The 13,404-nt window shown below is 42.5% G+C and overlaps 1 pseudogene; it reads right to left on the minus strand.

The window, feature by feature from the left end:
* LOC131193108 (zinc finger protein 658B-like) overlaps positions 1-13,404 on the minus strand; it is a 172,399-nt pseudogene that overhangs the window by 120,977 nt on the left and 38,018 nt on the right.

The raw sequence follows: 13,404 nt of genomic DNA on the forward strand, positions 1-13,404 counted from the left end.
CTTACCTGATTTTGTAATGAAACTGCATTGCTGTTTTCTCTACTGTGAGTCCTGATGGTTTTGCCAAGTTAGAATTGTTCCTGAAACATTTCCAGATCAGGTCATTCATTTTTCTCTCCTGAGAATCCTCTGGTGACTCATGTTGAATTATCTAATGAAACTTTAAAATCTCAACACTCATAGCTTCAGTGTGAGCTCTAATTATCACAAAGTTGCCATGCTATGTTAAGTTCTGGAAATACTTGAGGCTGGAGACCAGGGTAGTGACAACAGCTCTTTAATATAGGGTGAACCCAGCAACAGGCTGGGGAAAAACCTCCTTTTATACAGTTCTGGAGGCTTCGTCCAATCAACAGTGCTGATTTCCGCTCAAATATTTAAAGGTACAAACATGAATACATAACACTCCTCCTCCCAGAAAACACTTTGCCTCTATTTACATATTTATTTACATGTTATTTTTCGTAGTCAAATAACCTGGGCGTCTCTAGTTCTTTCTGACCTCGCGGTTCAGTTCTGGGTGGTGTTTTGAGCTGGTCGGAGGGGCTGTTTTCTCCTCAGCTCTTTCTCTGAAGCGGGCTGGATTATTGGCTCTTTTCTTGGCCATCCGGCCTTGGATTACTGAAACTTTCCTGCTGTTTCCCTCGGGAACCTGATGGCGTCGCTGGAACTCTGGGACCTCAGCTAAGTCTTGCGCCTCCCGGGTCATTGTCAGCTGTGAATTCAAATTGGTATTGGTCATGATCTGTTTCATTTGGTTCGGTTTGATCAGTTATTCGTTTCCTTATCTGATCTATGTGGCGCCTCCACTCGGTTGTCTGGTAGCTCTACCACGATTTTGGGCGGTTATCTTTATTATTTGTCCTCTCGAACCAACTAGGGCCGTCCCCATAGTTTCGGGCCCACACCGTATGCTCATTTCCTTGTCTTTTCTAGTTCCCCTTGTAACCCTCTGGTGTGTAATGGGGATTCAAGCAGTCAAGTGGGCACGAGTTTCCGTCCATTAGTAATTCGGCTGGGCTTTTTGTGGCGTGCTTGGGGTTCTGTGCTGAACGGCTAGGAAAAGTCTATCTTTGTTTGCCAGTCACCTGGCTTGAGCCTGGACAATGCCTCCTTAGCGCCGGGCGCTCTGCAAGGCCATTCGCAGGGTGGAAAGGCGCAGAGGGCATGTCGGATGCCCTCCTCTGCCAGGTATTCTTCAAACTGGGCTGCCGTGAATTGGGGCCCATTGGACACCAGAGTGTCCGGCAACCCGTGAGTTGAATAGGTGGCGCAGGGCTGCGATTACTGCTCGGCCGTAGTGGATTTCATGAGTATGATCTCCAACCATTTGAGAATGCATCAACAACCACTAGGAGCGTTTGGCCGTGGAAAGGGCCAGCAAAATCAATGTGGATTCTTGACCAGGGCCCTTGGGGCTTTTCCCATTCCTGACTGGGGCCGTTGGGGTAGAGGTCTGGACTCTTGGCAAGCCTGGCATTTCCCTACCCTCTCAGCAATCTCTCGTCCATGAGTGGCCACCACATAGCTTCTAGCTAACCCTTCATCCTTACGATCCTGGGTGACCCTCGTGGAGGTCCAATACCTTTCCCTTAATTTATCAGGAATTATTACGATCACCCCATAACAGGCACCCCTTCAGGCACCCCTTGAGCCGAGAGCTCATCGTTTTTAACAAATTCTTTGAACGTTCGCCCGGTAGACACCTCTCTGTACCCAACCGAGTACAGTCCTTAACACAATGTCGGTATGATGCCCGAGCCACTTCCTTAGATGTGACTGGGCCAGAGTCCAAGAGTCAATAAGTAGGATGGGCGTCCCGGTGGGGTCTTGATGCCCTGGTAGTGGGCATCGGCTCAGCGTCCATGCCCACTTCTTTTCCTGGTCGATGCTGCAGGTTGGCGGCTAAGAATATAGTCCATCGGGTCAAGCGTGGCGAAAGTGCCACAGGCGTTGGCGATCGCCAGCCAGTATCCCTAGTAGCGGTCTGTGGTCAGTCACGATTTCAAAATTCAAAGACATATTCGTGGAATTTTTAACCCCTGACACAATGGCTAGTGCTTCTTTATCTAATTGGCTGTAGTTCCTCTCTGGGAGGACATCGTTCTAGAGTAAAAAGCTATAGGGGCTTCTGTGCCGTTTGGAAGTCTATGGCTGAGTAGCCCCACCCCATAAGGAGGCATATAAACCAGCACTAGGGAGTTGTGATATTGGATGAGCAGGCTATCACTTGAGAGCAGGTTCTTTACTGCTTCAAAGCCCTATTTTCTGACTTTCCCCAAGACCAAACAGTATTTTTCCTAAGAGCCTATGCAGCGGTTCAGAGTTGCTGTTCTTTAAAAGACCGTAAAATTCACCAACCCCAGGAATGCCTGCAGCTCTGCTTTGTTTTTGGCGCTGGAGCCTTCTAATTGCCTTGACCTTGCTCTCAGTAGGTGAATTCCTTTCTTGTCTATCCGGTAGCCCAAAATCGGATTCGACCCTATCTGGCATTTGTTTGCCTTGACTTTTAATCCGGCTGTCCGGAAAATGCCCAAAACCTTTCTTAACGCTCCCCAATTCCTCCATGTTTTCCCTGAAATTAGGACATCATCAGTAGGAACTACCCTGGGAGCCCTGCAGTAGTCGTTCCATTAGGTTTTGGAACAGCCCTGGTGCCACACTGACCCCAAATTGCAATCGGTGCACTTGAATGCCCCCTGTGCGTTACAATCGTTTGGGCTTGGCTGTGCGGGCTCTACGGGCAGTTGTTGGTAGGCTTGGGCCAAGTCTAACTCAAAGACTTGCCCTTGCCCCAAGAGTGCAATAAGTGTTGCACCAGGAACCGGTGCGCTTTTCTGTAAGGCTTTGTTAGCGTCGCCTTGTAGTCAGCGCAAATTCTAATTGACCCGTCCGACTTTTGGGGTGACGATTGGCGTCTCCCACTTTGCGTGATCGACTGGCACCAAAATCCCTGATTTATGAGCTTGTCCAGCTCCTTATCGATTTTGGTTTTAGGGCAAAGGACTCTCCTCGCCTTAAGCCTAATGGGGCTACCTGGGGTCTAAGTTGAAGGAAATAGGGGTCCCCTTGTACTTGCCCAGGCAGTCCTTGAAGACATCTTGAACTCGTTAAAGAGAATGTCTTTCAGGTTACAGTCACTTCTGTAGATGCCAGTCACTCCCATGCCCAGGGCGAAACCAGTCTAGTCCCAACAGACTGGGCAGAGTTCCTTCGACGATCGTGATGGGCAGGGTCTTCTTGTATGGACCGTGCTCGACTCGAGGTGGTCCCTCGAACAGGGATGCGATTCCCTGGTAGTCGTGGACTCGTGGCCGTTGTGCTTGCAGGTGGCGCTGACGACGGACAGCGACCGCCAAAGTGTCCCAGGACATGATGGTGATCGCTGATCCGTGTCTACTTCAAGCGGCTGCGTACTCCCTCTATTTTTGGCTTGGTGAAGATCTTCTTCTCCACTGGTGGCCTATGACCACAGTTGTTTGGTTGAATGCGCCTTTTTGTTTGAGCCAATCGCGGGTCGCCTTGCCGATTCCGCGCTCTGATTGGCGATTTGAATTTTCGCGGGAAGGTTGGGCGCTCGACAAACTTGAGCTAGGTGCCCTTTCTTCCCACACGACATGTCGCGTCTTTAAACTTGCAGCGTTGGCGCTGGTGTTGACCGCAGCTTCCGCATTCGTCACGGTCCCCTTTGTCGCGTTTCTCGGTCGGCAGACCCTTCCTCATCTTCACCGTCGGATTCGGTCTGAACCTCCTCCTGGTGCACGTTGCCTTCGCTCGCCTTTTGTGGAAGGCTTTGCAGTGTCTCTGCGCTTGGAGGACATTTCATGTGCTCTGGCCGTCCAGGCGTTGGCCAGCGTCAGGTTGCTCTTTGCTGTAGCCGTCGCCCGCAACGGATGTCTTTGACCCCTCGGATGAGTTGCTCGAGGCACCTCGTCTGGGTCGCGGTATCCAGTCCTTGGGCGCTTTCTTAGGGCGGCCATGTAGTCACCGATGGATTCGCCTCCATCTGCCTTCGCTCTCCAATTCAAACCGCCGCACGTATTTGGGCGGTGTTGGTGCAGTGGTTTTAGTAAAGTCTGTAAAGTTGGCCACGACACCGACTGGGCGTTGGCTCTGCCAGGCTTCGCGATATCAATGACCTCCGGACCAGTGGCTTAGGAAATAAGCCCTTTTGTTATCTGGAACTCCTTGCAGTTCGTTGGCTTCTAGAAAGCTTTGAAGCGGGTCATATCGTTCCCTCTTTCTTGGTCAAGCAGTGCGGGCGGAGTGTAACTGGCCATCTCCGCTTTTCTGCCCTGGTTTGCTGGGTTGTCTATCGTGCTTCAGCTCGGTTCTGGTTCTCCTTAGCCTCGATATCCCATCCTCGTCGCCAATGTTAAGTTCTGGAAATGCGAGGCTGGAGACCAGGGTAGTGACAACAGCTCTTTAATATAGGGTGAACCCAGCAACAGGCTGGGGAAAAACCTCTCCTTTATACAGTTCTACTGGAGGCTTGTCAGCAACGTGCTGATTTCCTCAAATATTTAAAGGTACAAACATGAATACATATCACCACATTGAGCACTTTAGTTCTCTCTTGTGTGGGTCCTTCCATGAACCACAAGAGAGCTGTTCTAGCCCCCATTTTTGCCACATTTGGAGTATTTATACGGCTTTTTTCCAGTGTGGATTCTCTTGTGCACAATCACCTGTGATTTGCAATCTGTGCTTTTCCCACAAGAGACACATGTAGGGAGCTTTTCCACCACTGATAATTCTTGAGGTCAAAAATATGTGTGATCCCTTCTTCAGTAGTGCTTTGATTCAAGCTACTTGTTTCCTCACAGGGTGAGGCTTCCATTACTGTCTACCCTATGTGACTATCCGGTTGACCTATTTTTCCTACTGACTTCTAGATATTTCCCTCTTTTTCTGAACGGAAAAAGATTCCTTTACCTTTTCATGTAATGTATCCTTGAGTTCAGCATACTCTACTTTTTCCAGCTTGAAATATCTTCCTGATTTTCTTTTGCCCACTGAGCTGAGAGAATTGTGTAATTTTCTTAAGTAAATATTTTGATTTCTGGCTAGATTTGCTGTTTTCCCCCCAAAATTATTCCCACTTCTCCAGAGTGCTCTTGTTGCCATCCTCTTTGCCTATAAGATTCAAAGAAAAGTGTAAATTTAGTTGCTTATATAATGCTTGCAGAAGATGTGAAAAAAAGAAAAAGGATACATTACACTGAAAAAGCAAACAGGCCCCCATCCTAGAATAACCTCTTTAATTATGATTCATCGAACATTACAGAGATCTAAGTTCAAATATCCATTCAATCATAAAATTCTGTTATTGATTTGCATCTATCATAAATTCTTAGTACTGCAATGGGTTATCAGCAAATATATCTGGAAATATATTCATACAGACCGAAATTCAAATGCACATACCTACAAATGTATATATATGGGAAATACATGCTTTTTCAGCCTGAAAAAAGGTCCCAAAAGGATTGAAGTCAAGCCATCTGAGCTAATTTTAGAGATGTGGGGGCTTTAATTGATGAAATGATGCCTAAAGTCTCTGCAAGATTTGAAGCACCAGTTTTGCCCTTGGTAGTCCTCAGCTCCAAATAAGTGCAGTAAATACTGTCCACAATCTCTCTGGTGCATCCCCATTCAAGTAGTCCTAACTTATTGCCTGCATTTGGGACTGGCATCTGTATCATTAAGTGGCTCGATCATTAAGCATGATGTCACACGACAGTGCCAACTTACATCTGTTCTTCTGCAGTTGTTAAACAAATCACTGTGGATTGTTAAATTCAATTTCACCTCCCCACTGATTTTGCTTGTGTGAAGCTAGCTGGGCAGGTCACAAATGGGGATTATGAGTGTGGGATGCTGCAACCATCATAAATATGTACTGGATGGCAGAACCCAAATTGGTGCAACTCCTTTTCCTGTATCTTCATAACCACAGACTCAGTGAACAAGTGGCAAGTGAGGACTACCTATACAACTGAACATCCCCAAAAGTCCTCATTAGCTATTTTTAAAAAAGTGCTGGCTTAAGCACAGTTGAACCTGGTTAATACATGGATGGGGCACCAATAGGAAATACCATGCTGGTTGATTAGATATGGAAGTGTAACCAGTGGCAGATCAGTCTGTTATTGCCAAGAAAACAGCAGGTCCATAAGAGAATAATAAGAGTTAGAAGGGACATTGGAGGTCGTCCAGTCCAATCCCCTGCTGAGGCAGGAGACTTTGTACCATTCTGGACAAATGTCTGTCCAATCTCTTCTTAAAAACCTCCAGTGATGAAGCATCCACAATTTTTGGAGGCAAGCTGTTCCATTTGTTCTCACAGACAGGAACTTTCTCTAAGTTCTAGCTTGGGTCTCTCTATAAGTCTCCATCTGTTACTTCTTTTTCTGCTCTCCGGCGCTTTGGAGAACAGGTCAAACCTCCCTTCTACCTAAACTTGAAACTGCATCAAACAAACCTTGGTTTACACAATTAAGCAGCTGCTTCCAACCTGGATCATCTGTACATCAGGCCAGAATGCCTAACAAGGGAGATAACAGCAAAAGAGCTCCCAGGCTGTCAATTTTCAGCAAATAACCAGCAAACATAAAACTCTTAAAAATATCAGTATGGCAAACCTCCTTCAGGCTGAAGGTAATCAACAACTGGCAGATGACCTGAATGAGTTTCTACTGCAGTTTGAAAACTACAACCATCTCTCCCATCTCAGATTTTCAACAACAGCCAACTCCTACAACTGACCCCATTCATTGGGTTCTCAACAGTGATCACAGAGGAAGTGCACCTATTTCTGCAGCCAGGAAAAAGCTCCAGGCCCAGACAAGTCCTTCTTGTTAAAACTGTGCTGACCAATTGGCATCTTCATATTTTCAATAAATCACTAGAGATGTCTATGTTCCTTCTTGCTTTAAACCTCTACCATCTGGAAGACCATCAAGGAACTGAATGACTACAGACCAGTTGCTCTAACATCTGTAGTGCAAAACCTTTACTAGTGCTTTCCTACTGAAAACCATCAGATCCCTCTTAGACCCTTGCAATTTGCATGAGCAAATAGATCAACAGATGATGCTGTTATTATGGCTCTAACATCCTACAACATCTTGAGTCTCCAAAGACCTGCAGTCCTTTTGTAGACTTTAGTTCAGCATTCAATACCATCATTCCAGACATTCTTCTAACTAAATCCAGCTCAGGTGAACAGACTTGTAAATGATCACAAGCTTCCTCAAACAGCCAGCAGGTGAAGCTGCAAGATCACATCAAATACCTGTACAATTAGCACACCCCAGGCTGTGCTCTCCACTTTTTCTCTCTGTATCAGTGCATCTCAATTCTTTGTTGCTACTGAGTTGAGATGACACAACAGTGATTGGTCTCATTCAAGACAATACGAATCCGATATAGGAGGTCCACGACTGCCTTTGTGCAACCAAAACAATCTGGAACTGCACACTCAAAACCTGAAATGGTGGTAGACTTTGGAAAATTCCATACTTATCTCACAATCTTGACAACACAGTATCAACAGTAGAAACCTTCAAATTTCTGGTTCTATCATATTTGATCTCAAATGGACAGCTAACATCAAAACATCATTGGACCAAAGAATGTTCTTTCTAACTCAGTAATCAAACTGAAGGAGCTGCTGATCTTCTACAGAGAATTATTGAGTCTGTCAGTGCATCTATAACTGTCTGGTTGTTCTGAACAAGCACAGACTTTGAGGATTTGAACTGCAGAAAAATTTCTACCAACACTTCCATTAACTGTATACTAATCAAGGCGGGCTGAAAATATTTGCAGATTGATCCTGGACATAAAACTGTTTCAACTCCTCCCTGGCTTGAGCACTGCACACCAGAACAATGACCAAGAACAGTTTTTCCAACTCACTCTGTAAACAAATAATTTAACACTGTCAGACTATTTACTGAATCTGCACTACTATTAATCTTTCATAGTTCCATCACCAATCTCTTTCCAATGACTGTATGACTATAACTTGTTGCTCAATCCTTGATTTATATTGTATATTGATCTCAATTTTGTGTTGTAAATGTTGTCTTTGAGAGTTATTTTTCTTTTTATGTACACTGAGAGCATATCTCAGACAATTCTTGTGTGTCCAATCACATCCAATAAAATTCTATTTATTCTATTCTAAATTCTATTCTATTCTATTCTATTCTAACTATTCTATTCTATTATTCTGTTATTCACTTGACCTCTTTCAAACTCTGAAAGACTGCTATCATCTAAACAAACTCTCAGCATTTTGTTAACAATTGGCCTTGCTGCAGAACCAACCTGGCTCATCTGTACACCAGTCTGTTCCCCAGACCTCTGCAGGCAATTATTGACTTCCCAGGCCTGTCATTTAACCTGCAATTCTGATATCTTTCTAAATATTGTCCAGAACCCCTTGATTTCTATAAAGCTGTTTGTATAAAATAGTAAAGTTCTTTTATGGTTATACAACACTTAAACTAAAATTAAAATTGACCTTTGCAGACAGAGCTGTTCAGTTACATGGACAGAGAGAAACGGATACAGTCACCAGAAATCTGGGCAGTTAAGAGACATTCAGGTGCCATCTCAAAACAAGCCCACCTGGACAATTGTCCAAGCTCACCTGGATGCCTCTCAGGTCTCTGTCTTGCCTTTCAGATGCCATTGGGCTCCTCTAACAGGCTGCCCTACCCCTCCAGCCACGATCTGAGCCCAGATCCTCTTCCTCCTCCAGACATTGGGAGGTATCCCCTCAGCATGGTATCCTTCCCCAACACCAGGCAGTCTCTCTGGGGCACTGCATCAAATGTTGGGCTGTAAAAGACTTGGAAATTTTAAACCTTAAAGCAGCAACAAACCCCAGCGGTTACAGACAGAAAACCTTACAGGAAAGGGAGAGTCGGAAGGGAAGGGGCAACTGAGACCCCACCTCACTGCCCTCCCTCAGGAATTCCTTCCACTGGCACCTGGTTCTGCAGAGTCCTTGCCCTTGGCGCCCCTTGAACACCCCTCTCCAGATTTCCTCCCAGTAAGGAGAGATCAGGAAGAGGACCTGAAGGAATGGGTTCCAGCCTTCCTGCCTCCTCTTTGGGGCAGCTCTCTGTTAACCCCTTGCTGAAGCCAGCAAGGAGGTTTGTGGGGAGACCGTTCAGGGAAAACAAAAAATCAAAATAAGGATCAAGATTTAAAAGATAGTTGCATATACAACGGAAATAGATACTGAAATACTAGAATTAGTAGAATTAGGCTGGTGCGCACCACCTTTCTTTCCATTGTAACTCCCATTGAATTTGCTTTAAACTTGATCCTGGCTTCATTTTCTCTCTGGTTGAAGAAGAGAGCAAGGGAGGAGGGGATTCTCCAGCCTTTGTTTTGTACAAAACCCTGAGCAGATCCTTATTTCCTCCCCACCTCGTATTCTCTGCGCCCTGAAAAAGCAAGAGGAATGTCACTTCTGCAACAGGGATTTCTGTGGATCTGAAAAGAGACGGAAAAGGGAACAATTATTGGGAGATTTTGATTTTCTGACTTGCTTCAGTTTCGTAGACTGAAAAAGCGATACATCAGGAGCTGTATTGAATAAAGAAACTGAATGGAGATTTTATCTTATTGTGTTTGACTGTGGTGTTGGATTATATTCCTGTTTGACTTTACAAGATTCTTGGAATTTTGTTATGGAGGTTCTTTCAGAATGGATCTGACTTTATGCAGGACTACACAGAAAGTATGTATTTAATTATTCAAAATCTGAATTGATAAAAATGGGCTTTTGGATGAGAGTTTGGAGCAAATTAACCAGTGCAATTTTAAAATATGGACATCAAATGTGGATAAATATGAAGATTTGATCTAAGAAACAATGATTTAAATTTTCTTTAAATAGTTTGGCAAACTGCAATTTGTGCTACATTGTTCCTCAAATGGAAAAGACTCACAGCAATGTTTTAAGTTCTCTTTTGGACTGATGGAATATCTAATTTTGGATTTCTGGACATAAAAATTACTGGAAATATTGATTGACTTTTAAAAGCAACAAGGAAAGACAGATTGTGCACCATGGCAAGAGACAAAAGTATTATTTTTGAACAATTTTTTAAAATATTAATGACAAAAATATTAGTGTCCCAGGCAATTGTGATTATAAGAGACTAGATTTGGATATACAACTTTGATGAGGAAGGACTAGTTGAATAGATATTGTAATTAATTAAATAATATTGTAATTTTCTCTATTGAAATTTTATAAATTTTATAATCTTTTGTATTAATTTTTAAGTAGAATATGAAAGATCTTATGTAAGAAGGACTTGGGGAATTATATGTGGTTATGGTTATAGACTATAAAGATATTCTCTGAACTGGGTTGGATTTTATGCTTTAGCTGGTTTTAAATAGGATTAATTTGTTCTACTGATTTATATATTTATTACTGTTTATTGTTAATTGAGATTTGGTTATGTAAGGAGATCAGAGTTGGGAGAATTGTATAATAGTTTTGGGAAAAATATGTTTGTTTTATTTTAACTATATGTTTCTTCCACCAAATTTATGAAGGGGATTAAAGAAAAATTTTTGTAAAACAGAATGACTTAAAAGATAGTTCAGATGCTCTATACCAAAGGTATCCTCAACTTGATCTTGGATTTCAGACTGAAAACATTTCTGTTTCACCTGCAGGATCTAGTTTTTAATAATTTTATTTTATCTTCAATCAACTCTAAATTTTCCTTTGTATTAATTTTTACTTTGTAAAGCCCTGAGTCCTTTGGGAAAAGGTATAGAAACAATAATAATAATAATAATAATAATAATAATAATAATAATAATAATAATAATAATAATAATACTGAAATACTAGAATTAGTAGAAACTTGCTGTTTACTGCCAACATATATATGTATATGATGTCTTTATATACCTGCATGCTGTAAATATTTGTTTCCTGTGACACTGACATATATATTATGCCCTTTGTAGTTATAACACAAACATGACACATTGAGTAACCTCCTGGATTATTACTGGGATCTGTTGTGAAGCATCTGGCATTTGTCAAACTATATGTCCCACCTTTTGATCAGTCTTATCTCCCCCCCTCCCCTTCCAGTAAGTATCAGATTGGACATGCTAATACTCAATCTGTGTTGATTTCCATTCCCTTCACACCAAGGGGTCAAGTGGTCAGTTGTGAGAACAAAGGAAAGAGGCTCTACCCTGTTTCAGAGGATATACAAACCAAATTCCAGGAATACAAAATAGATGCCAGAATTGGATTTTATGACTTTCCTAAACAATATAAAGGTTCACATTCCTCTTGTTTGTAGATGTTACCTGCATGTATCTTGTATTTGGCAGCTAACCATTTAAGCTTGATCAAGATTAAATGCTATTTTATTCAAGCCTCTGTTTAAGTTTCTTGTTTGGCATTTATGAGCTTAAACATATTATTTTTGGACCTTACACTAATCTGCTCTAAATGCAAATTAAATTCATTGTTATTAAAGATTGGAGAAAGACCTGTAGATGTCGTTGAGACTAGAACACCCACCATCCTTCAGCATTAGATGCTTGATTTGCTGAATAATCTAACCTTATGCAGTATGTCAAGATGAGTCTTGATAGCATCTTTCCAACAGATTGCATTAAAATGCATAACTAATTCTGAGTCTGCAAAATTCTATTCTATGCCATCGGTTTTTGGCTCCCACAGACTCACACTCCTCCCAAAATATGGAGAATCTGTTTCCCTGCCTTCTCTTGTTTTAAAGGTTTCATCCATCTCAAATGAATGCACTTTCACTCTCCTTTTCCACCAATAGATTTACATGTTCACCAGGGATAAAATGAAATTAATGGAGCCAACGGATGACAATGATGCCTTAGATCAGATAATCCAGGAATGTCATCCAATTTTCTAACTGCTATCAACATTTGCAGTCATTTTCTGAGATTTCAAATGGAGAGGATCCTGAAAAGCTACAGTGCCTTCTGATTGGCAAACGTATTTAACTGTTTAGAGTGCTAAGGGAGGTTTAGCAATTATGTATTTTCATCTCTGTACCCACTGTTTGCTAATTGACTCTGCACTAGCTCCCTACTGTTTACTTATAGCTTGTCGTGTAAAGATGAGCCCTGGGAGAAGCATCCTCTTCTCAATTTCTGTTGACAGCTTGCTCATAAATTTGGAACTTACTGCTGCAAAAATGGCTTTAAGGAAAAAGTAACCACAAAAAAAATGGAATGGCTCTTTACAAATGTGGTAGGAGCCTTCTTGTAACCTGTTTGTAACTTGACATATCATGTTTTTCACTAAACTGGTGGGGGTGGTATCAGCATGATATATCTGTCCCAGCTGCAAGATTGACACCTGTGGCCTACATCATTCAGACAAATGGCTGTTCAATCTCTCTTAAAATCCTCCAGTGATGGAGCACCCACAACTTCTGAAGGCAAGGCATTTCCATTGATCAATAGTTCTCACTGAAGGAAATTTCTCCTTAATTCTAGGTTTGATTTCTTTTGATAAGTCTCTCTGTTACTTTTGTCCTCCTCTCAGGCACATTGGACAATAGATCCACTTTTTCTGTGTCAGCTCATATTGAAAGACTGCTAATGTCATCCCTAGTCCTTCTCTGTGTTGACTAGACATATCCAGTTCCTGCAATAGTTCATTGAACCTTTGGGGTACAAATAAAGAAATTACAAGACAGAGGTACATTCCAAGTCAACAGAAGAAAATAGAACAATTGTTAAAAATATATGGAAAGTTGTGAAAGTGTGCAAACTCCCATGATACCAGATTTTCAAACCATCAAAAATAGAACAATTTATAATCCGGGCGTTAGCATTATCAGAATTGTCTTCAATTCTTCAGAGATGACATGTATATATGCATTTGGACTGGTCGCTTTTTGCAGCACAAAATTGGCAGAAGCAGTACTCTATTTCTCATGTAGCCCAAGGATACTGCCCTTTTGAGATCTGTGCACCTCATCATTTCAGTGCACCTCAATTCCTTAACACAGTTTACAAAGTGTTAAGGTAGCAAACAAAACACTTTCTCAGTCACGTGATAGTGACCCAGAAGCAGCCATTTTGACAGAGGCAGACATGGCAAATTGGCTGACAACTCCACCGCATGGCCTAGACATGAATCCCAGGCACAATCAAAATAACGCTGCTTTTATGGCACAGTCCTGCAGACAAATGTCTTATCCTTCACCAACATGAGGTTCAGTGGTCTTCAAAAGATATGGAGAAGAAGGAGGTTGTGATGCCTGTGAGGTGGAGTAAGCCCTAATGATCGAGGTTCCAGTGGGAGTAGGAAATGCCTGTGGGGACACTGTAGGGAGGAAAGGTCTGTAG

This window comes from Ahaetulla prasina, chromosome 2, assembly GCF_028640845.1.
Source record: "Ahaetulla prasina isolate Xishuangbanna chromosome 2, ASM2864084v1, whole genome shotgun sequence".
Classification (NCBI taxonomy): Eukaryota; Metazoa; Chordata; class Lepidosauria; order Squamata; family Colubridae; genus Ahaetulla; species Ahaetulla prasina.